The sequence below is a fragment of the Mirounga angustirostris genome, unplaced genomic scaffold (genome assembly GCF_029215605.1).
Source record: "Mirounga angustirostris isolate CCGP_5_RB_7025 unplaced genomic scaffold, mMirAng1.0.hap1 SCAF_1, whole genome shotgun sequence".
Classification (NCBI taxonomy): domain Eukaryota; kingdom Metazoa; phylum Chordata; class Mammalia; order Carnivora; family Phocidae; genus Mirounga; species Mirounga angustirostris.
The window spans coordinates 173,225,267-173,249,425 of NW_026991709.1; the positions used below are offsets into that span (position 1 = coordinate 173,225,267).

A 24,159-nucleotide genomic window follows, 5' to 3' on the forward strand; every position below is an offset into this window, starting at 1 on the left:
TAGCATGGAAGAAGCTATTTTATAAACTTTTCACAAACACTAATAATTCACAAGTGCCAAGTGCTTTTGCTGACAAGAGTGCAAGTGATAATAATGGAGAGTTCATTTTTAAGCCATGAGTTAGCTCTTAATCAGACTACTTAGCACTGGACATACTGCTTATCAGTAGCATGTACAATTTCTCCCTCTGTCCCTGCAATGACCAAAAAAATGGAACCTAAACAAATGGGCAGAAAAGAGAAGAAAGCTCTTATCAAGATACAGTTAATGACATTTTTCAAATTTCAAATTGCCGTTTTTGGAGTACCACATATATGTTTTATTTATTAGTTTCCTAGGACTGCCGTAACAAATTACCACCAACTTAGAGGCACAAACCAATAAATTTATTCTCTTACAGTTCAGAAGGCTTAAAGTCTAAAATGAAGGTGTCGTCAAGATTGATTTGTTCTGGAGGCTCTGAGGGAGAAACCATCCTGTGCCTCTATCCCGGCTTCTGGAGGTTGTCAGCAGTCCTTGGTGGTCTTGGGCCTACATCACTCCAGTCTGGATCTATCTTCGTATCACATCACTTCCGTATCTCTGAGTATCCTCCTCTCTTCTCATAAAGACACCAGTCATTGGATTCAGAACCCAATCAGAATCAGGATGATTTCATGTCAGTGGCTGTTAACTAATTACATTTGCAAAGACCTTATTTCCAAATAAGATCCCATTCTTAATTTCTGGGGGGGACATGAATTTTGTGGAGGACACTATTCAACCCACAACATTTAACCTCGGCATTTTGTTGAAAGATGTTTTATGTGGTAACACAGGTTATGTGGAACATTTGGGGGGGAAAAAAAAACCTAAATAATAAGCCAAATAAAAGGATTTAAGGCTGTCCCTTTATTCCTTTCATTAGAGCTATTCCAAATTTCTCCAACCCTTCAACACTAAAATAAGAACTGTAATTCTTCAAGGGGCAATTTAATATTCAGTGTTTTTCCAACTTCTTTGAAGGTAGATTTTTGTTGGTTTTTGGTAGCACTTCATCAATTTATTTTGTTTTGGTTTTTTGTCTTCTTATGTACAGTTCTTTGGAAATGCTGGAGAAGACAAGCCTCAAGTAGTTCATAAAATGAAGTTAATTTCTTTTCCTGCTTTCCAGTATCTCTTGGAATTCTGTCCTAAACTCTAGTACAACTGGGCCACACATCTTGAGAAACCCAGCTGAAATAGTAAAACTTGTCTGTCTTTGACTTCTACTGTGATTTTCTGCAATCCTTATAAAACTGGAGCAATCACTTTTTAATAAAAATTATTATAAAATGTTAATTGCTTTCTTTTATGAGTTGGGAGAGTGAGGTGGTTTCCTAGAATAATAACTATCATGTAATTAGCACACATTATTAAGCAGACTGAAAATCTTATAAAATATTATTTAGTGTGTTTTAATCCTTACAAGAACCCTGTAGGTATTAATATTATTACTATTTGACAGATAAGGAGAATGACATTCAGAGAGCTAAAACTTGGCCATCTTCACAGAGCTGGTAGTAAGAAGCCCATGCTCTTTCTCTCCATATAAGTACGTATTTCACTGTTTTATCACATTGTGTTTATGTATGTGTGTGTGTGTGCACGTGTGCACACAAGCATGCTGGATTTACATCATTAAATGTTGTTGATGCTATTTATTTATTTATGTATTTATTTTTACTTTATGAACTCCTTAGGTTTCATTAAATGTGTGTGTAATTGACTTGGAGATAAAGATGTCCATATACATATAACCTCTCACAACAATTTGGCTTTAACAATTGAAACAATGGTACCCCAGCAAATCACAGGAGCTGATTAGCAAGGTTTCAGGGCCGTGCTTGGAACTGCTGACACCTCTATCACTGTTACATTCAGAAATGTATGAGGTTAGAGACAAAATGGTCTAATTAACCAGGAGCTGCTTCAGTATCCTCAATGACTGGACAAAGATTAATCAGAAACTGGAAGCCTGGCTGAGAGATGATGCGGAGATGTGTGTCAATGAACAATGACACCAAAATGACTAATAACCAATTATGTCTATAACCTGAAACAACTGGTTGAAAAATTCTCTAAGGCAGAAATGGGAAATGAAGAGGGGAGCCTCTGAATAATCTCTTGTCTCAGAGAAAATGCTTTTGTAGCTCAAGAGTTTTAGAGACTCTGACAGATACAAAAACGGCAAAAGATTAATAATAAAGTTAATGGTCTAAAAGCTCTGTTTTCATCACTGGCCTGCAGGTTTCTTTTTCCTCAGCTATTGGTCACTGACAGACATGGGGGAACTGTCCTAGGGTGGGCAGAAAGTTTCATCAGTGTCCTTTATTTCACTGTTTTTGTTAAACTCTGAGTTCCCAGGACCTCCAATAGTGCATGTGCATGTGATAATTGAATATATATTTGGTGAATAAAAAAATGGACAATACAATTAGGAGTCTAATTTAATTAATGAATTTCCTATAAACCCATCACCACACACTTCATTGAATAAAAAGGGTTTAATCTGTTCCTATTTTCTTTGTAATGAAGGATAGTTGGAAGAAAGGCAGGCAGAGACAAGGGGACTGCCCTAACAGAAACCACCCTTCAAAGGATTTTACAGCACCCTGGAAGGATCTCTCCACCCTTTCCCACAGAACAACTACCTGATAGGTAGATGAGTGTGTGGACAAAAACCCGATTGGGTGACAGGTGCATGGAGGGTTAATCAAATTAAAACAGCTCACCAACAAGCCCATAAAAACTCCTAGACTTAGAAACTCTGCTGGCAACCCTCTTGGGCCCCCTCCCTCTTCAGGAGCTTTGTACTATTGCTCAATAGGCTTTGCTTTACTATTTCTCAAAAACTTTGCTCTGCTGCCCACTACTCTTTGTTTGGTCTACCTCTTCATTCTTTGGAGTGGCATGACCAAGAACCGCAGGCACTAAAGAAAAAGAAATCCTGCAACAAGTGTATTTTTTTCAAATGAGTATTTCCTTTGAACTTACTATGTGCCAGGTTCTAGTCTAAGGGCTTTACATGCCTGATGTCAGTTGATCTTCATCACAACACTTTGTTCATTCCTTCCTCTGTGCCAGTCACTTTTAGAAGCAGAGCATACAGCAGAAAACAAAACAAATAAACAAAAAAACCCTTTCTCCTCCTGGATCTAAAAAGAAGAAAGTGATATTACCACCACCCCTTTTGAGCAGAGCAGTTAAGCTATTTGTCTGAGGTCATCAAGAGCTAGGTTCCAGGATAGATTTAAATACCTAGAGAGCCCCTACTGCTAATCAGAGCATACTGCCTCTATACCAGCCACCATAATAAAGGTTTTCTGCCATATTCCATGTAATATTTCTGCAGCGATCACTATACTAAAGAAAGAAAGAAGATACAAGCTCTCTGGATGACTGTTCAGCCTGACCAAATGCCAAAAGCTGTTAAGCAAAGCCCATTGCTAAAACAAATTTTTTCAGATTGTGTCACCAAGGTTAAAGGAGATATTTCCATAACTACAAGCAAATTAATTTGGAGTTTTGCATCAACAATAATGAGATGGAGCAATAAGAATGTAACCTTTCGTGTGTCTTTTTGCTTTATAACAAAGAGAGCACCTTTCTAGGCTGGGAAAAAAGGAATTACTTGCCCCTGAATTTTGTGCAAGCCTTTAATACTGCCTCATTTAAAAAAAAACCAAAAAAACACAAAAACTTACTTGGCTGCTGAACAATGGGTATAGGTTCTTATGTAGAATATAGAAAGTTACAGTGATGTGTCCTCTAATAATGTAGAAATAATATTATGCTGAAGGTGAGAATAGTAAGATTCAATATATAATGAATGAGATCAACTATCTGTCAAAATAGCCCCACGGGTTGTCTATAAATATGTACCTGAAAAGGTCTGGGAATACCTAGGGTTACTTAAAGGGTAAACTAAGAAGGCAGAACTACAGTATGTCTCACCAAAGGTTGTTAAGTCTTAATCAGGTACATGTTACCATGCATGAATAAAGAGCCCATTAACAACATAAAAATGTCTGCACAGACCCAGAAAAGAAAAGCAAAAAGAGTAAGAATTCGGCAGTGTTTTTATAGTACACTTCAGGCAGGAGAGATTTTAGCATGACAACTAAGACAATAACAATACTAATGCTGATTATGCATTTAATGGGTGTGGCAACTAGTCTTAAGCGCTTATTTAGGAAAAAATTAAACTTGCCCAAAGGAATGTTTGTTCTTTGCCCAAGGATATAATCTGTATTCCTTGGAATGTCGTGATAATGTATGTGATAAGAGTGTCTATTTACCTGGGGCCTTGGGCCATGCCAGATAGTCAGTGTCCACAACGTGATCCATGGTGGGTGCTTTGGGCTACACTGCACAGTCTACAGTAGCAATGTGGTTTATGGTGCAGTGTGTGAAAGGTAAGGGGAAGTTTGGGCTTTGTGGTATCAGCTTGACCTCTGGAGTGGCTTGGGACTAAGGTAAACCACATGGGCAAATCAACCAAATCTACATGATTGAGCATCAAAAAAACCCAACATCAGGACTCAAGTGAGCTTCCCTGCATATTGCCGTATATCTTCCCTGGGAGAAGTAAGCAGTGTCTGCAAATCTGCTAGGAGGTACAGCTGGAAGCCCTGCATCTGGGCCTTTCCTGGGCTCTGCTCTATGTGCCTCTGCCCTTGGCTTATTTGAATCTGTATCCTTTCGTTGTGATAAACCATAACAGGGAATATGATGGCTTTGTGTTCTGTGAATCATTCAAGGGAATGATCAAGCTTGAGGGTGATCTTGGGATCTTGAGAACTTGCAGATAGTATCAGAAGTGAAGATGGTCTTGGGGATTCCTAACCTTTGCAGTACATTACACATACAGTTTAGTACGTATAGCTAATCCATGAAGTTCATAATCACATAGCTAAGAAGTAGCAAAGGTAAGGTCTGAACCCAAGAGTCTGACTGCTAAGATCATACATTTATCACTTTGCAGTACTCCCCACCAGCATAGAGAACAATAAGGATGGTACTTTGTAAGGGACAGGGAGAATTTACAAGGCTTCACCGTAACTCTAACAAGTAACTCTCAAGGCATTTCAGCAGACAGCCTCTCCTCTGCTGCCCCGCCTGCCCCTCCTTGTGGTGTATTCAATAAACTTCTATATCCTTAAAAAAAAAGACTATCCATATTTCATGCTGACCAACCAACTTCCTGATACATAATTGTTTTAAAATGTGGGTTTTATTATTATTTAGGTATAGTGAGGACAATTGATTGGGAGATGGCTGCCACTGAAAAGACAGTTCCCAAGAGGAGGGGAAATGCCACATCATGCAAGGCCACACAGGGGAGTATTGGGGCCAGTCAGGAGGCAGAGGGAAATGTAGGTAAGAGTGAAGGAACAGGCAAGGCTGGTTAAGAAGTCTTAGGATGGACTAGTTTCTATAATTTCATCAGCCTCTGGAGTGTAGGGGCTATCCCTAATTGTTTGGTACTTGGCTCTGGAGCCATCCAGGCAGGGGAATAGGGCCAAAGTAAGAGCCCAATATAGGAGTGGTTGGAATTATGGGGTCTGGATTGGTTAGTCTGCACGTGAAAGACCGCTCAAAGGTGAGTCCTTTAAAAATGAAGGGGGGGAATCGGAGGGGGAGACAAACCATGAGAGACTATGGACTCTGAGAAACAAACTGAGGGTTCTGGAGGGGAGGGGGTTGGGAAGATGGGTTAGTGTGGTGATGAGTATTAAAGAGGGCACATTTGGCATGGAGCACTGGGTGTTATACGCAAACAATGAATCATGGAACACTACATCAAAAACTAATGATGTAATGTATGGTGATTAACATAACATAATAATAAAAAAAAAAGGTGAGTCCTTTAATATCTGTAGGAATTGGCTAGCCTTGGCAGTCTCTCCACGTCCAGCAACACTCAAGATGGCAAAGTATCAGAGATACAGAAAATAAGAAGCCATGATTAATACAATAATCCATAATGCCAGGTAGCAAGAAAAAAAGAATAGGGCATACATTCTTAATGGGGTCAATAACAATCCCCAAAGAAGTAAAAATTGGCTTCAGGGTGTAAAATGTTACTTTTTATGTATAAAGCACAAGAACACATATATTATATAAACAGATATACAGCATATATGGTATTAAAACTTCATGGGTAGATCACTAAAAGGGCATCTTTGTGGAAATAGGAGAGTGATAATGAAATACAAGTTGAGAAAGACTAGTATAGAGTATCTTGGATAATGGATGTAAATACTGTACTAAATGAAAAATAAAACAATCCATTATAATAATATATTATTAATATATGGATACATTATATTAATATAAACTATCATTTTTATATTTATATATAAATATCTTATGAATTTGCTTAGCAAGTGTTTATCCATAAAGACATGATCAACTCTGTGCTAAGAAAACCAAATATCTAACTCCATAGAGCTGAGAATGAGACAGAAATGTAATGACTACAACTCCATGATATTCTGTTTGGGTACCACCATTCCTCTAGGAGATTTCCTGTCTTCTCCCTCTAAAATATCAATAACATTATAAAGACATCTTATAAGACAGAAATTTCCACTTTTAAACAGTCTGGGGGGTCATGCTCACCAAGAGTTTGCTGATCTTAAATTGGCTCAAGAGGATTTCTGGATGAATTGTTCTTTTCTCTTTTTTAATAATTTCTGCTGGATCTGAGGGAATAGGGGAGGTAATAAGAAATGCAGTGGGCAGTGCCCACTTTGACAGAATGAAGTAAAATTGGCCCGATACAGAGAAAATTATCATAGAGCCTACAGAAGGATGACACAGGTTTTTGAGGCATTCTGTTTTTTGGGTTTTTTTTAATTGAGAAAAGACATGAGAAATTCCCTGGGGCGATAGAAATGTTTTATATCTTGTTTTAAGCGGTGGTTTCATGGTGAGTACAGTTATTAAAACTCATTGAACTGAACACTCAAGATCACTGTATTTTATTGAATATTAATTATACTGTGACTTTTTACAATGAGTGCAGTGGGAAGACTGAATGATGACTTAAATCTGAGGTTTACAGGGTTGATTCCTTCATATCTAAGTTTGAGCAAATAGAGAACTACCATAAGCTTGTTGTATTTTATGTAACAGATGAAAGTGCACTGGAAAATCCCATTATTTGTAAAGTGAATCATAGAGTTCATGAAAAAATGGAGGCCCAGAGAGGAAGGTAACTTTATAAATATAGCAACCAGAAGAAGAGTAACATTAAAGAAATAATATTCAAGAATATGCACTGATTGTTCACCATATGTTAGGTACTATATTAGCATTTCTAACCTTTTATTTAATTTAATGTTCATAACCTAACAACTGACCTGTGTGTATTCCTAGAGGCTGTTTGTAATCCACTAAGGTTAAAATTACCTATAATAGTAGAAGTAAGGTAGTCTCAATGAAAGAGATGTAGTGAACAGGGTGTGAGAAGAGACATATAATATAGTCAAGAGTTTGAGGGTCTGAGTTTCTACTATAATTTTGCCACTGATTGTGTGACATAAAATATGTTAACACTCTGAAGCCTAGTTTTATCTGTAGAATGAGGGGGTAGAACACATTTCGGGGGTTATTTTACAGCAAAGGTGGTAGCCCTCTCTATTCTGTTAGCTTAGTAGACATTAATATTCAATCACAGAATTCCTTCCCATTGAGTTCATATTTGCCATGAAGGGATTCTCATTGCAGTCAGTACAAAATGTTGGTAATCACAGCTAACTGATGTGGAGTTAAGTTGGAGAAGACAATATATCACCAGTTCAGGTATAGATAATCTGAATTTCCTGGCTCCAAAAGTCAAAAACTGTTACTTAGATTATTTTATATATCCATTCATTAAACAGATACTTGCTAAGTGTGCTCAGAATGTGCAAGTCAACGTGGTAGGCACTTTCAAGGATACTGAAATAAACTGGACAAACCCAAAGGAGTTAGAGGTTAGCAAATGTGATGATGCCTCTACATCTTTTCTACAAAATAAGGTGGGCAGTGATAACTGCAGAGAAGGATGTTTAGAAATGAGGTTGTGTGAGAGTGAGTGAGTGTGTGTGTGTGTGTGTGTTAGGGGAGGGGCAAAAGAGTTCACAGGAGACAGTGATTTGGCTGCATTTTGTTATTTAAGTCATCAAAAATCATATATTTGGGTCACAAGGCTGTTGTAAAATCCTAAGATGGGTATGATAAATTCTGGTATAATATATCAACTTTAGCTACACCAGGCTACATGGCAGTCAACCCATGCTGAGTCTTGCCTTTTACTGCAAATACCTTTTCCAGCCTCTTCCTACATCACCTACAGATCCCTGCATGCCAAACATGTCCTGCCAGATTTGTGATACCAGTTGAATGAAGTAACTCAAGCCTATTCTAGACAGATATACAATCACACATGTGCACAGAAAAAGAACACAAAACCAAAATTAACCTATTCCTAAATGCCAGGGAATTTGGCCCATAAACAAAAACTGAATTGAGATACCTAATAGAAAAGCATTGGTAACAATTTCACATCATATTTTTCTACAGAAGTTTGGGAGGAAGCCTACCATTCTCCAGGAGATAACTGAATATTCTCTTTTTCTAAATTTAAATTAAGAATTTTAATTGAATTTATGATCAATATTCATATTGGGTACTGGAAATATTAATTTTTACTCTTATAAGGTACAGCCATTTCTCATTTTTCATTTTTAGTTTCATTGAAATAGAAAGCATTTTAAGGGGTGCCTGGGTGGCTCAGTTGGTTAAGCATCTGCCTGTGGCTCAGGTCCTGATCTCAGGCTCTGCTCAGTGGGGAGTCTGCCTCTCCCTCTCCCTCTGCCCCTCTGTCCCCCCTCCCACCTTGTGCTCTCTGCTCTCTCTTATGATCTTTCTCTCAAATATATTAATAAAATCTTTGAAAAAATAAAAAAAAAGATTCTTAAAAACCTCAATTGATTTTTTTTGTTGTTTTTTTAACCAAAATCTAGTCCTAAGAGATCATAGAAAAACCAAATGTACAATGGAATGGCTAATTCTGTATATCCTGAAATCTTTGAATTTTTTCTAATATTATCAAACTGTAAACTTTCAAAATGTTATTATCAACTCCTGGAAATTCTAAAGGAATAAAATTCTTGCTAATCCCATAAGCAGAATATAAGAACCATCAATATTTTTGGTATAAAATCTTATTTTGGGGGAGGTAGTTTGTAAGAAGTGGTGTCTTATAGAAGTCTTTCAGTCCTTTCTGGGGAAGAAGAGAAAGATAAACATGAAGAAATGCAAACATTGCCCTCCAGTTCTGAAAGTACATACCAGCTACTGAGTTCATGAAGACTGACTCCTTCCTACCCTCGAGGTGGGGGATAATATTTTTCAGTTGTTCTTGATTGTTGCTGGATTATTCTCCTTGGATTATTGGGTTGTTATTAGGACTTTGGCATGTGTGTATGTGGCATGGGGAGTAGGCTGATTGTGGATAAATGAGCACTTGTAAAGGAAGATGAGGAAGAAGAGGAAGGAAGGTTGGTGGCAGTGGGATCCAACAGAGATACATGTTGTCCTCTCAAGGGAGTCATACAGTGTGGGGCTCCTATTTGGGAAATAGCTGGAAGTACTAAGGTAAGGGTCATCATAAGAGGCCTCAGGAACCTCATGGGGTCAGAGATAGATTGCCCTCACCAACTGTGCAGGTTTTGTGTTCCAAAGAACAGCCACACACTGGATCTTTCTATCTAGGTGGCCAGGGACTGATACGGCAACTGCACAGTGACCCATACTTATAAGGACTCCATACAATAACTTATGAACAAGGGACCCTGCATTTTCATTTCTACCTTGGCCTCCCAAATTATGCAACCAATCCTGAGCAGGAGCAATGCTGGATCCCTACCACCAATTGTCAGATCACCCCACCCTCCCTACTGCTGTCCCCATGAAAACTACAGGACCAAAGGTAAAACCAGGCAGCTGCTGGGCTATAGGAAAGAAACTACAAAATTATACTTGGGGAATAATATGAGGACTTGATATGAGGAAATTAAACCTTTATAGCCTGACACCATGGCCCATAACTGTGTATATAAACATACTATATTTTCTATAAAAGATCAAGTGAATATTATTTTTATGAAGAAGGATTTTTGTACAACATACACAAACTTTAATTATTTCATCTCTGTTGGCTTCCACAACTCAAAGGAATGTAAAGCATGGTAGAAAAGGAAAAAACAATTGTGTGTGTGGATAGAACTGATTGGCTACCAAAGAAGTACTTCACTATACATTAGGCAGCTTTTTGAGCTTGTGTAGCTCCGCGTGGAAGGCTTTTACTTTAGGGGGAAATCAACCATTGAAACTGATCAATGGGGAAGACCGTGAATTGTAAAAACAACAACAAAGGCTTTTTCAAGTTATTCTATGTGGATAAAGTAGGTAAACCTCACACTGAGGCATTTATGAGGACACACTGGCCTTACCTCTTCACCTGCCTTGATTGGTTTCACCCCTCAACTTTTTCTTTTTCTCTTAGGCAATGTGAAAAAGACCTTTATATATGACAAGATTTTTTTTATATGTGTATTGGCACAGGAATAAGGGGGAGAAATCACACTGAAAAGGGCAGTTTATCATACCTCTTTCCCCCCTCTCCTTTATTTTAATAATAAGACTAGATTGAATGACTTCAGAAAGGCTACTGAGTGGGGCAGACATTTAGCCAGTACAACAGGGGCTCCACACTGTAAAAGGTCTCCCGCCAGCAAGACTGAGCAATGCTTCTCGCCACAGCCAAGTTCAGGTTGTCTTTTCCACTCAGAAAGCTAAATTAGGAGTTAAGAGGTACCAATTCAGCTTTTCATGCTGCAAATAAAAGATGAAAGAACCCTAACTCACAGGAAATATTTAAAAAAAAAGAAAAACACCTAAGTGGGAAGCAGGATGGCTAAATGACTTGCATTTGGATTTTATTTTGCTGCTTATGCCATAAGACTCGATATTTTGGTCATTCTAAATTAAAGATGTCTTTGTGAAAGTTTCCAAAAATGAGCAAAATGAAACAGGTCATTTTCTCTCCTGAGTAATTCTCATAGAGTAGGTGGAATTTGTGAAGCCATCTGTGAAAATTGGGTTTGTATTGACAAGAAGGTCTGAAGGTATGAAACATTTTCATATATAAACATACATCTGCAAATCTCTTTTCAAATGATAGGTAACTCTCTCAGGAACACCAACCATCTTTGTGGTTCAATTCTGACACCCTTCTGGGTGAGGCTCAAAATGATTTCTTCTACAAATACATAGAAATAACTCCTTTTTATTTTAATTTTTATTTTCTCTTGAAAATTTGGTATCTGTAATCTCTTCCATTTCCTTCAATATACTACCAACATATATACAAATATCTATCTTCTACATTAAATAATAAATACTTCTAAGACAAAAATCATCTTATTCCCTTTTATATTCCTTCTATTATTTGGTACAGTGCCTTAAAGTTGGCAGATGAATCAAATTAATATTTGTTAAATGAATGAAAACAACACAGGCCTGAAATTTATTGATAAGATTATGTCTCTAGGAACTAGAAAATAATAAGGACAAAAAATAGTACATAGTTCCTAATCTATGCAAGTCTATTTTCTTAATTTATATAATCCTCATAAAACTTCATGAGATGTCATTATTAATATTTCAGTTTTTCAAATAAGAACAGTGAAATACGGAGATTAAGTGATTCAAGTTTACAGAGCAGCAGAGCAAGGATTTGAACGAATGCAGTCTTCAGTCTGTGCTTTTAATTACTATACTATATATAGCTTTTCTAACAGATTATATTTATTGTGTCTGTTGTAAGTGCTTTATAGGCACTAATTCATTTCTATCATGAGTTCTGTTTAAAGAAGCTGGCTATATGCCAGGATGGGATATATTAGCACTTTAACTGGCCTTTAGCAATATCAAACAAGGCTCAGAATTTTATACTTTTGTGGTTTTATTCTAAAGCAGTGGTTATCAAAATGTCCCTTGAGAACCCCTGGGGTTCTTGATTGCCTTTTAGATTAAGTATGCTATCAAAGCTCTTCTTGATACCAAAGTGTTTTGTACTTTTCTGTTCTTTTTCTCTTCACATATGCTAAAAAACATTCTTTTTAAACAAATGGTTTTCATTGTGGAAGAGATAAGAATCCTTAAGTGTAAAACCTATAGCAAATATAAAATTAAAAAGGAAATCATGGATCAGCTTCTTAAATTCAACAATGTTAAGCAGAAGGTATTTTTTTTTTTTTAAGATTTTATTTATTTATTTGAGAGAGAGAATGAGAGGGGGGAGGGTCAGAGAGAGAGACAGACTCCCTGCTGAGCAGGGAGCCCGACGTGGGACTCCATCCCAGGACTCCAGGATCATGACCTGAGCCGAAGGCAGTCGCTTAACCAACTGAGCCACCCAGGCGCCCAAGCAGAAGGTATTTTGACGTACTGTATCCCATAGGACTCGCTCTATTAACTAGCAAGCCATATGAAATTCCTTATTAGATAAAAATCTAAAAAGCAATGATTATTCCACAAATTTTAGGAATGATTCTTTACTGTCTAACTTTAATGCAATGATGATAACTTTAAGTGTGTATATATATCTATATATATATAATATATATGTATTATTTTTAACCATTCCTGGTAGAGCTCCTTATTGATCTAATCTATACCAGAAGTATATTAATGTAATGCTAAAGCAAGCACTAGTTGTTCCTGATTCTATAAACATAAACAACATAATCTTATATATTACTATTAACTTTACAGTCTCATGTGATTCCCTAATTTGAACTTCTCGTGAAAAATACCAAGAGTGAAAATGTTCTAATAAATAATACATCATTTCATAAGATTTGCTGTACACATATATGCTTAATTCCTAGGCTTTGTAAGTTTCATATAGTTTGCAGTTAGCTGTTTGAATTATATCCCAGGACCATTGCAATAACTATTACATATTTTCAGATATTCATAAGGAAAGTCATCATTATAGTCCAGTGAAATCAGTATATTATGGTACTGTAGTACAACTAGTTCCAAATTTGGGCATTATTATTATCATTATTACTTTAACATGAATTTGTGTTCTTCAAATATGGCATTAACATAAAAATAAACATCTAGCTTCATGGACAAATATCCACCATTACATTAAAGGAAGGTATCTTTATGATATTTACTGAATTCAAAGCACACTCTTCTCAATGAAGCATTAGAATTTTTGGTACCAGCCACAGCAAATAATTAATAATGAAACTTTTCCACCTACTGTATGAGCATTATCTTCCCTTAAATTTCCAGGTCAGACCTAGATTCAGTGACACATGCTATCTCTTCTGTTATACTTCTGTAATAATCACTTGGCAAAACTGTCAAACTGCCAGTTGTGAAACAGAACAAGTATGGTGGGAAGACTCTTTAAGATGATCCCCAATGATCTTTCCTTCATATTCACACCCTTTTGTAATTCCCTGCCCTTGATTGTGGATGGGCCCAGGGACTTGCTTCTTATCAACAAAACAAAGCAGAGGAGATGGAGTGTCACATCCATGATTAGTTACATAAGACCGTAACTTCCATCTTGCCAGAAGAGTGTCTCTATTGATTACTCGTATACTTTATTAAAGTAAGCAGCTGTGTGAAGAGGCCCATGTGGCAACTAATGGAGGGCAGCCTCTGGGCCAAAACCTGCTAACAGATGAGGCCCTCAATCCAACAATACTCAAGGAATTGAGTCTGCCAACCCTAAGTGTTTGAAAGCATATCCTTTCCCAGTTGAGTCTTCAGATAAAAACCTAGTCATGCTTGATACCTTGAGTACCACTTTCATATGAGATCTTGAAGCCAAGAACCGAGATGAGTTGTGCCCAGAATACTGACCCACAAAAAACTGTGACATGATAAGTGCAGGTTGTTTTAAGCCACCAAGTCTGTGGTAATATTTTGCAGCAACAGAAAATCAATATAGTGACTCAGATACCAGTTCTCTTTAAAAGTTGCCAGAAACAGAATTAGGGATTTGATTCTAGGAGGTACTGTTATTTATAAAAAAGTAAGGAAATTTTATATGAAAATATGTCTAAAATACCTAGAAAATAAATGACACTGAGGATTATAAAATATGAAATCAAATTGTGTACTGTACAATTAGTAGAATATTGGCCCTTGTGAGACATTTTGGTACTTAAATAATGCTGAAAGAAAAAATATGACCATGGCCAATTACCTGCTTACACCAGCTTTTGATCAACCTACTTCTTTTTAAATTTATTTTCACTAATATTTTTCATACATTTAAAATTACTAATTGACTAATAATAGATATTAAGCCATGGTATCTCTTTGAATCAATGGAATATTTTTAAGTAGAAGAATTTGACACATTATATCTTCAGACTCACTTTCTTTACTTTCTTTACTCTGATTTTTATTTCACCACATTAATTTTTTTCTGATGATAATCTTGTTAGGATGATTCTATTTCTCTGAGAACTGTAACTTTCAATATTAACTTAGAAGCATGGTATGTTGCCTTTTAAATTCCATGCCCATGTATATAGAATATTTCATCTTGTCCTTTTTAAAATTCACAACTTTAACCCACACATGAAGGACAAAAAAAGACCATGCCTGTGAAAATTGCACCAATGTTTTTCAGCAACTTAAGTCAATGATAAAATAAAAATAAAATAATTATTTGAGATAATACATTTTACGCATTAAACTTGGACTCCTATAGAGCTGATCTTTAGTTATATCTTTTCAAAAAGCTATAAAGTGAATTTCTCCAGGATTACTTTTAAAGAAAGAAATTAAATTGTCCAAGCAACACCATTACATATGCAAGAAAAAATATTCACAGATGCATGATAAACATTTCAATTGGATTACACTTTTATAGCTGGAACTGAAATATAATTTTAAGCCACAAGCATTCAGGCATGTTTCATCAATTTTCTGTTCCTTTGCCCGTATGAAATGTGTGATAAATGATATAAATATATGCATACTTTGTATATGAGTTACACTTTTGAGGTTAAAAAAAAAAATAGCCAGAGAAAATGGTAATAGAAATGAGTGCTTATCTTTATTTTAACAAAGACTGCAGATTAATGATATGTTTAAACTAAGAGAATACTCATTATAACTACATATTTGATCATTGCTCAGGAGGATGAAACTATTTTGAAAGAGAAAAAAAAATCAACAAGACTTGCTGAAAATGAACTACCAAGTAACTATAGTTCTACAATGACTTCAGAGAACATAACATCCTGACATCCATGATTCACCTTTCTAGGACTCTGGAAACAAACTATGTGAAAAGTCTGTTAACTGGAGTACCTCCCTGAAAACTGGAGAAGGAAGATGCTTATCTTCAGACTCTAACCCTGAGAAGGAAAATATAATCATTAAAAGTTCTTGCATAGAAACGCTAAGCTTGGGCGCCTGGGTGGCTCAGTTGGTTGGGCGACTGTCTTCGACTCAGGTCATGATCCTGGAGTCCCTGGATCGAGTCCCGCATCGGGCTCCCTGCTCGGCGGGGAGTCTGCTTCTCCCTCTGACCCTCCCCCATCTCATGTGCTCTCTCTCATTCTCTCTCTCTCAAATAAATAAATAAAATCTTTAAATAAATAAATAAATAAAAATTAAAGAAAAAAAAAAGAAACGCTTAGCTTTACTTGTCTCTCTGGGATAAAACATTGAGTAGATTTGTCACCATTCCTAAACAAAAGGCTTAGAAGAGTAGCTGGAAATAATTAAGGAGATACTAATAGGTGAATGTCAACAGGTCTTGAAATCATTCAATATACCCTGCGTGCTTTGATAATATAAAGCTCTGAGAAGCAGAAGGAAAAGATGTTCTGGGGTGATTGCTGTGGTGACAAGTGTGATGGTGGTGGGGTTGCTGGAGATGAAGGCTGATGGTGGACAGAGATGGTGTTTTGCTATGGAGTGCACACAAATGTGTGCAATAGATACATACTGAATATTCAGCAGTCTTTTGTAAATGTTGTTACTAGTTGGATTCTTTATAAAGAATAAGCCCAACTGAGCAGAATAAAATGCTCTCAAATATCAATTTTCCACACTTGTGAATAACCTAGCTGTTTAAGCCATGAATCATTAACATGGCACAAACAAATCACAAGGATAAAGTACTCTGTGTGCAAGACACACACTTAGCTAGAAATAAGTCACCTTGCAAACTCAAAACTGCATAAACATAATGTTTGGAGAGACACCTATACACATAATGTTTACAAGTAAGATAAGTTTGTGTCTCAACAAGATGTAGCCCAAATGTTTAGATGTTTGTATTTTCAGAGCACTTTAAAAGATAAGAAACAAAAATAAACTCTATATTTCTTGTTGTAAAGCTTTTGTTATTCCTTTGTGTGTGTGTGTGTGTGTAAAATAAGATAAAATCTCAAAAAACTCCACAAAGATTTGCAATAATAACAAAAGCAGCTCACATAATTTCATGATGCATATATAACCACAATGTTTGAGAATTGAGTTCCTCCTAATATAACCTCTGTGTAGAAAGAAAAACTCCAAGTTTTTCTCCCCTTTGTGAGGGTATGGGTAAGTAAGTGTGTGCAGCAATGTGTTTTATTCATTGTGCATCTCTGGAGAAAATCAGGTCACCTTCAGTGATCTTATCAGTCAAAGAAAATAGGACTGCTTCACAGAGCTATTAAAATGGAAGAGAATTAGAATGTATAAAAAGCTTTCAGATGCCAGGATCAAAGGGAAAAAGGTCACAGACTAGGTAGGGATTGTTGCCTTTGCTGAAATTCATGGTTTTGATTAACATGAAATTGTAAATGGCTATAACGTTGTAAGCAGTCATAATGAAGTAAAGTAAGAAAGAAAGGCCAAGGACATTATAGAAATATAGAGGAAAGAGTCAAAAAGAATAATTCTAACAAGTGAAGAAAAATAAACAACTAGAATAGAATTGTAATAATATGTTTTTGGTAATTTGTTTATGATTCACAGAATGCTTTAGCATATACCAGGGAATTTAACCCTCATAAGTGAGGTAGGCATTGTTATCCATACTTCAGAGAGATGGAGACCAAGGTTAAGATGGTATAAATTTGTGCAAGTTCAAAGAACTATTGGCATCAGAGCTACTGTTCTCTTCCAAGCCTTTAAAACAATCAATAGAACATTGTAGGATCTCCACACATATTTGTTAAATAAATAAGCTTGTACTTAAGCCTATTTTTCTAATTCTAACTCTTATGTTCTTTCCAGTAAGTTGACTGCCTCAGTAAGTGATAAATCTATGCAAAACCATTTCTATTCTATTAAAAACTGTGCTGAGAGAGAAGAAAGTAAAGTATTTAGTAAATGTCTATTTTTAAAATAGAATTAGCTGTAGTAGTATCTTGGGTTACAATGTCCCTCTAGGATGGAAAAAAAAAATGACTCACCCATTTTGGTTGTGACTAATAAGAATATCATAATATTATCACTCAACAGATTATGTCTTAATTACATGTATGGTAATGAATTAAGCACTTTCTATGTGTTAACACAGAGAAATGGAAAGGTAGGTATTATGAATACCCATATTTACTTCTCCTAGATTCACTAACTATTGTCTTTCCACATTTGCAGTGTTTTACTCCCTCTTTCTTTTTTTATGTTTCTGTGTTCTTCTTTCCTTTTTTTTTTTTTTTTCCTGAACCATTTGAAAGGCAGGGAACCAACAATTTTTACTTAGGATGAACAAAGCTGGAAAATATTATGCCAACACTTTTTTGAGCCAACTTTTCTGGAACCAATCAGAGCTGAGATCATAAGAATATCAAATAGCTCCAGATCTAAAGGAAAACATGCCTAGAGAGAGTTGGTAAGCTAGTTTGCTTCCTTCATAACAAACTGGTAAAGAAGAGCATGGAGCTGATGGCTGCAATAACACAAAATTTTTCTCTCATTTTCAGGCTCTCACCACAGAAACTCTTGGGGCAAGAGCTATAAGGGAACTTTGTACCCAATCACAGGCTCCTTCTTTGGACCTCAGCAGAAGCTCATAAAAAATTACTGTGGTATAATCCTTATTATACAGACAAGGGGAGGGAACAATAGCCACTGAAAGAAAGACAAGAAACCCCATTCATATCCTTCACCCCTATCTCTCCTATGGAAGGAAGGCTTCAAACTGCAGGGAGAAGTGCCTTCAGGAAGTGGTGAAAACACATTATAGCTGGAGATAGAAACATAAATAAAACAAATCAAAGCCTATACATCTTTCCCAGAGTTACAACTGGGAAGAGGACAAGAAGACTGGTGCAGCCACATTCCTGAAATCTAGGAACATAGTGTTTGCCTAAAACTGAAGCTTAGTCAGAACAAGAATGCCCCTCCATCACTGTACCCTGAGGTTGAACAGAGTTGAGTGACATCTAATAGTGGAACACAACTTGGGGAGTTTCAAAAACATCTGTAAAGACACTGTTTGAGGTACAGTGCAAAGAGAAGACCCCAAAGAGGAGAGTGGAATAGACATTGAGAAAAAATTTCTGGCAAACCAATCCTCACCCTAAACACCACTGTCCCAAAGGAAGTTGAAATCAGTGGTACACTGAGGATAATCATAGCAAATCTAAATTCAGTACCTCTCTCAGCTAGATTGACTCAAACTCCCACATGGGAGGCTTGCCAGAGGTAAAAGCATGCCTACTCCCAGGAATAGAAACTATTTACTTTCTACTGTTCTGTCCAAGATGTTCAGCTCTCAGCAAAAAATTATAAAGCATAGGAGAAAACAAGGGAAAAAAAATACTACCAAGGGACAAACCAATCAAAAGAACCAGAATCAGATATAATGCAGGTACTGGAATGATCACACAGAAAATTTAAAATAACTATGATTAATGCATTAAAGCTCTAATGGAAAACACAGATAATAGGTAACACCAGGAGGATAATTTAAACAGATAGATGGGAAAAATCAATTGGATATGTTAGAAATGAAAAACAATGATAAAGAAAGCCTTCAACAGTCTCATCAGCAGACTTGACACATTTGAGGAAAGAATCAATGAAACTGAAGATAAGTTAATAGGAATCCCTAAACTAAATCATAAAGAAAGAATATCAGTGAAGAAAGCAGAACAGAGCCTCCAAAAGCTGTTAGACAATATCAAACTAACTCAAATGTAATTAGACTCTCATAAGAAAAAAGTGAGACCAGGGCAGAAGGAATACTAATCAGGACTAAAAATAATTTAAGTGAGTCATATTCAAACAGAAAAGAAGCAAGACAAACAGAAAGATCTTAAAGACAAACAGAGAAATAACACATACATACAGAAAAACAAATACAAAAATTTCAGAATTACCTTCAGAAATCATGCAGGTCAGAAGAATATGGAGGATATCTTTAAAAGGCTGAACGAAAAATCTGTCTACCCACAATTGTATACCCAGTGAAAGTATCTTTCACAATGAAGGGAAAATAAAGAATTTTTTTTTTTTTAAGATTTTATTTATTTGACAGAGAGAGACACAGCAAGAGAGGGAACACAAGTGGGGGCAGTGGGAGAGGGAGAAGCAGGCTCCCCACGGAGCAGGGAGCCCAAGGCAGGGCTCGAGCCCAGGACCCTGGGATCATGACCTGAGCCAAAGGCAGACACTTAACAACTGAGCCACCCAGGTGCCCCTAAAGATTTTCTTTAGACAAACAAAAACTCAAAGAATACATTGTCAGCAGATCTGCACTAAAAGAAATATTGAAGAAAGCTCTTCAGGTGGAAGGAATGTGATGCTAGACAAAATCTTGAATCAATATTTGAAACAAGGAAATTAAATGTGCTGCAAATGGTAAAAATGTGATTTATTGCTCTAACGATAAGTTGCAGACTATTACATTTCATCTCTAAATGCCTCAACATCTATTTTCTAATAAAAGGCTATTATCCTTCAATAATCTTTAGTATTATCACAATTGAAATAATTAACATGAATACAGCATTTCATTATAGTCTATATTAAATTTATCCAACTGGCCAAAAATATTTACTCTTTATATCTGATTATGTTTTTCAGGATCACATCAAAATTGCATTTTCAATACAATTTCTTCAGCTTCTTTTAATCTGGAACAGTTCTATGTTTTCTGCTTTTACCATATCAAGATTTTTGAAAGGCCTGCACAATGGAGTTTCCCAACCTGAATTCTATGATGGTTTCCTCATGATCAGATTCAGGTTAAACATTCTTGGCAAGAATATGACATAGATGATGTTCTATACATCCTATTCTATTAGGAAGCATGCTATTTCAGTTGGTCCCTCTATTAGTGATGCTGTTTGATCACTTAGTTAGAGTGGAATGTGCATATCTTGCCAGTGGGGAAGTCTCTTTCTCTGTAATGCAGACATAATCTGTGGGGTGATATTTTGAGATTATGTGTAGCGTATTTTATTCCCCCAATAAATTATAAACATTTTAACTTCCATCAAAGCTAATATCTATAAATTGGCTTCTACATGCATTGGTTCTATTTTCTTACTTGTCATTTGCTAAATTTAACTTTACTTCTTATTTCTTAAATAAACATATAGTTCAACTAAGATTACAAGTGACATACTTGTCATCGAATTTATAGATATTTCTTTTAACTCTTCATGTACTTGACCAATTAATGGTCATAGACTGTTTCCTCACCTGAAAATACTCTATGATACAACACTCTCTAGCTTGCTTCATATCTTTGTGGTTTCTACTTCTTTGACACTTTCGCCTGCTAAATATTCTCTATCAGCCACTCTCTTCAACTAACCAGCTTGAATCAAGTTGCCTCACATTTAGTCATGGCACCTCTTTTTTCATCTATGCCTGTTACATTTTATTCATACCCATGACATGATGATTCCCAAATTCACCATGGCTCCAACTCAGCCTTATTCTTTTTTGTTCCATGGGTAGCCATTTTTGTAGTCCATACTTCTACAGGAATAGTAAACTTATGTGGAATAAGGAGCTCATGATCAAACTCCAGATCTGGTTATCTTCCTTCTGCAGAAAATGGTACCACCACGGAACCAAATGCTTCATCAGATACCTGGGAGTCCTCCTTAACATCCTCCTTCCTCTCACCTCTCTACACAATGCCAAATCCAATTTTTAACCTTTAGATTAAGTCCTCAATCTTTTCAAATAATTCTATTGCTACAGCCAGATTCCTATACCAAACCACTGATATATATATATATTTTTTGCCCTTGATTGCCTTTTAACTCTCGTTTTTCCATACAGTCACCATTGAGTGGCCAATGTAGTCATATATCAATATTATACACACACACACACACACACACACACAAATTTGATCATGTCTTTGTTGTTTCTCTCCCCTTTCCCACCTCCCTCTTCCAGCTGGGAATCACTTAATGACTACATTGTTTTGGACAAAGGGAAAAATGCAAATTTGCAAAAGGACCTACAAAGTCCTATATGACTTGGTTTCTGCCTCTCCTTGTTGCATCATCTGCTGTTCTCCCTATTATTATCTGTACTACCTTTCTGTTGGCCTTGAACTACCTGTGTATCTTTCCACCCAGTTTCTCTGTTGTTTATTTTTGCTTGTGTCCAATCTGAAATGCCTTATCTCCACTTTATCTAATTAATGGTCAATTATTATTCAGATTTCAGAAAGTCAACCCTCAAAGTAGTTTTATTGAATTCCCCAGAAGAAGTGAGCTTTTCCTATTATAAAACACTTAAAGATAGGCATCTTTCCATGCACCAATCACAGGTGTGTGTGTGTGTGTGTGTGTGTGTGTGTGTGTAAGGATAAAATTACTGGCCTATAAGTTCTGTAAGGATTGGGCCCATGTCAGTTTTGCTCAGTACTTTATCTATAGCATAGTGGTTGGTATCTTAATTTAATTTTATTCGCATTTCTCCTGTGTGCCTCTCCCTGATTTAGGCACAGGGATTCAGAAGTGAGCAGTCAGAGATATGTGACTAACAGTTGTTGAATGGATGATTAAGGTCTTATGAGATGACAGTGGACCCTAAAGTCCACATGAATAGTTACTAATTAAACTTCTTACCATAATTATAATCTGGAATATTAAAAAAAAAAAGGAGAAGGATTCAGTGATTGTCATTACCATCATTCAATTTATAGGGTCCCATTTATGACAGGAAGCCTGACAGGAGAATGTTTTGTGATAGGAAACCTGGGAAGTCCATGAGATGCAGCTAAATAATTTCAATTCGGGGCAGAGTCTACTCTAATGCATAAAAAAAAAAAAAAAAAAAAAAAAGATTCAATCTGAAAACATATCCTACATAGTTGTGTATTTAAAGAAATAATTCTTCTCATTGTCTCTCAGAGGGCATTGTATAGGCTCTCATGCCAATTAAAAGACATTTAGTAAATTGGGTGCCTCTGAAGAGATGTACAAATTTGTTAGCTTTACCTCTGGCTGTAGCTAAATGAACAGGAAATTCTTAGGGGAAAAAATAAAGCCTTTGTAAAAGTGAATGTATTGTGTGGGTGCCAGAGAAATGTCTCAAGCAGAGATTTGCAGAGAAGACCCATTTTATAAAGGACTATATTAAATTAAGTAAGTGCTTGGAATCTCTAGAGAGACACTATGGAGATATTTGAATGAGCAAAGTTAAGTAGCAGTGGATGTAGAATTTCCTATTACTGGTGTCATCTCCAGTGTATTTTACAAGCCCTTTGTGAGGCAGAAATACCTTATGCATCAGAAAATCAGAGAATATCAAAGATAGAAAGGAATTAAGAATTCATAAGTCCAACACCATTAGTTTACAAATAAAGAAACTGAAGTCTAGAGAAGCAACATGACTTTTCTGGTGTCAGCAAGGAGAGACATATTTTAGATTGGAATACTGGTACAGTCCATTATTCTAGGCTCCTATCACACACACATAAAATATTAGGAAAGGAGAACTTCCAGAGACTGTTTTGTTTTTGATCCAATTTTTATGTCTTTGAAGATTCTACAAAGGCATTCATTTTGTCAACAAAAAAATAAAATGAAGATGAAAATAATATTACTGATCAAGTAATAAAAAATAATCCCAACAGAACTCACTGGAAGGCAGTGTGATAAATGGAACATACTTGAGTCTTGGGATTGGACAAATCTGGGTTCCAATCCCAACTGTGCCAGATACTAGGTATGTGAAATTCAAAAGCTATTTAGCTGTTCTTCATTAGTTTCCTCTGTCTAAAAGGGGGATAACAATATCTATTTCCTGTAATAGTTTTCTGAAAATTAAATGAAATCATTCATGTAAAGCACTTAGCACAATATTGGGCACATGTTAGAAAGCTTAATGAAGAGAGCTATTTTTATTGGAGCATTCACACTAAAGTCTATGCAAACTACCAGATGATATAAAAGCATTTAGCATAAGGGCTAGATTTCCAAATGAAGAAGCCAGAGATGAGTCAGTAATAAGCAGAACTGGACTGATTAACTCCTACTGCAAAGAAGAAAAGAGATAATATATACAAGCACTCCCTATATCTATAGCAAGAATGTTAAACTTTTCTAGAATGAAACAAATAGAGTAATCCTTAAAAATGTCCTCTCCTTAAGGTTTGCCTGGAGTGATGTCACAGCTGGTAGGAAGGCCAGAGGGAAAGAACATCTTCAGATAGGAAGACAAGTAGGTTAAATGAGCAATGGCACAGAGTCAGTTCAAGTGTGATAAAAATAGTGCTGAGATCTGTCTCTATTTCGCAAGATGAGACCTTGGCCTGAACCCATCCACTTCTGGAGAAAGATCTTCCAGTAGCAAGACATGTATCTTATATGAAATGGGCAGAGATTCCTGACTCTGATGATGAATAGCCAAGCTAGACACTAACAGACTAGCAGACTGGAGGCCCAGCTGCCTCTAAATCATTTTAAAAAAGAGACAGCTTGCCTCATGACAGGTCTGTAGATAGAAACTTGTCTTCACTCTGAAGTGTATGAGTTGCTTATCAAAAAATTCAACTATTTTCTATGATCCTCTGGGACATAGTTGATTCAGATTTTAGTGAAACGATTAACATTTTAAAAG

General features: G+C 36.2%; 1 protein-coding gene and 1 pseudogene across 1 annotated transcript in view; one reads left to right on the plus strand and one right to left on the minus strand.

The window, feature by feature from the left end:
• CNTN6 (contactin 6) overlaps nt 1-24,159 on the minus strand; it is a 312,379-nt gene that overhangs the window by 203,986 nt on the left and 84,234 nt on the right.
• LOC123835026 (U6 spliceosomal RNA) lies at nt 6,774-6,870 on the plus strand (annotated as a pseudogene).